Below are 256 nucleotides of genomic sequence, written 5' to 3' on the forward strand. Positions count from 1 at the left end.
CTGAGGACACAGTCAGTCTTCCTAAGCTTCTGAGTAACAGGATGAACTCACAGTGTAACTCGAGCGGTTCTATTCACGCCTTACCAGCGGCACAGACAGCATCGCTGTCAGCACAGCAAGCCATGCTTTACCTTAGCCTAATGGAAAGACAGCGGTGAGGGAACGGAACTCCAGGAAGCCCCATTTCTCCCCGCAACCCCTCAGGACACCACACCCCAAGAGCTGTCCAACCCGGCGCCCAGGGCAGCTCCAGGTG

Source organism: Pterocles gutturalis, unplaced genomic scaffold (assembly GCF_000699245.1).
Source record: "Pterocles gutturalis isolate BGI_N339 unplaced genomic scaffold, ASM69924v1 scaffold25803, whole genome shotgun sequence".
Classification (NCBI taxonomy): domain Eukaryota; kingdom Metazoa; phylum Chordata; class Aves; order Pterocliformes; family Pteroclidae; genus Pterocles; species Pterocles gutturalis.